Raw genomic sequence first — 1,895 nt, 5'->3', positions numbered from 1 at the left:
ACAGTTATAAACTGGAACTCTGTGTATATTATGCATGGAAGAGGACTTCCAAGATTTGAAAAGTATATATATACATATATACTGAATATTTTGCGACTTGGCCGCGTTAAGATATCAGTTTCATTTCTTCTTGACCAAGACTTTCATGAGTACTATGAGAATGCTCATATATAGTTAATCATTATACATATTATTTGGTGGGCTTGTGCTCACCCTTGCTTTCTTCTTTCACACACAAAAGATAGAAAAGATGAACAGGACCAAGCTCCCAATTCGCGAGCGGATAGGAAACGTTCCGCAGTTTCCTATAGGCGTTGATGTCGCTATAGCTGAGGTAGGAACTACCAATAGGCCATGCTTTCAACTTTTGATGTACCAGACTTATGTATCTTTATCAATTGTAATAATGGCAAAGAAATGTAAATCTATTCAGAAACCCTTTTAAGGTGTAATGGCATATAATTTGGAATAAAATGACTCGTGTTATTTTTTTGGATATTCATCTCTGAGACTATATGTAACACCCCCAAATCCGGGGTCGGGGATCCGGGTTGTCACGAGTTCCATTTCCCTTCATAACACCCAATCTTAAGAATTAATCAACTACTCTGTACTGTGACCCCACAATAAACACACACACCCATACGTTATAGTCTCAGAGATGAACATCCAAAACTAATCACAAGTCATTTTATTCATCAATTATCTGCCAATACATCTTAAAAGGTTTTTTGAATAATTTACATTTCTTTGCCATTATTACAATTCATAAATATACATAATCTGATACATCAAAAGTTGAAAGCCTAGCCTATTGGTAGGTTCCTACCTCAGCTACAACGACATCAACGCCTATAGGAAACTGCGGAACGTTTCCTATCCGCTCACGAATTGGGAGCTTGGTCCTGTTCGTCTTGTCTATCTGATGTTGTGTGATGAAAGAAGAAAGCAAGGGTGAGCAGCAAGCCCACCAAAATAATAGTTATAATGATTAACAATATATGAGCCTTCTCATAGTACTCATGAAAGTCTTGGTCAAAAGAAATGAACCAAGTTTTATATCTTAAAGCGATGAAGTCGCAAAATATTTAGTATATATACATATATACTTTTCAAAATCTTGGAAGTCCTCTTCCATGCATAATACACACAGAGTTCCAGTGTATAATTGTATAAAAATATCGTTGCAAGGTGATCTCATATATCTAACCTTGTCTCAATGTTTTTCTGAAAATCTTTGTCATGCATAAGATAATCATTTACTAGATATAAGTTTAAAAGATTAAGTTACAAGATCTCTAATATACTTATATCTTTTCCAAATACTACTTGAACTACCACCGTTCAAGTTATAATGAGCTTTCAACAGTTCATCACATAGATGAGACTACAAGAAAAGATTTGAAAAGATTAAATCTTTGAATATCACTATAAATAATGAAGTTACGAGATACTTCACTAAGTCCCGATATATATATACACCTATATATATACATACGTTTCCTGAAAACCTCTGTCATGTAAAGTATGAATAGAATTGCAATATCCAATAAATTTGGAAAGGAAAGAATTTTGGCATAAACCTGATATCTTGCTGATCAGGCAAAGATACCAATAAGTAACCTTTTCTACTAGTAGATGGACGAAATCCCCACTGGTCATCACCCTGGTCGCAATAGGACCTTATGCTGGACTGCCACTCAGCCACTTATGCATTTGATGGACTCCCACTGAGCCACTTACACTATCATGGACGCCCACTGAGCCCATATTGCTTATGCCGACTCGATAGATGGACTTACTTCCCGAACGTTGGGTAAGTAATCAATTCATTTACCAAAACTGCAACCTTGTTGCGAATATAAAATACACCATAGAGCCGGATCCCTCAGGTT

The sequence above is a fragment of the Apium graveolens genome, chromosome 10 (assembly GCF_009905375.1).
Source record: "Apium graveolens cultivar Ventura chromosome 10, ASM990537v1, whole genome shotgun sequence".
Classification (NCBI taxonomy): Eukaryota; Viridiplantae; Streptophyta; class Magnoliopsida; order Apiales; family Apiaceae; genus Apium; species Apium graveolens.
Note: the sequence above shows the minus strand (reverse complement) of the source record.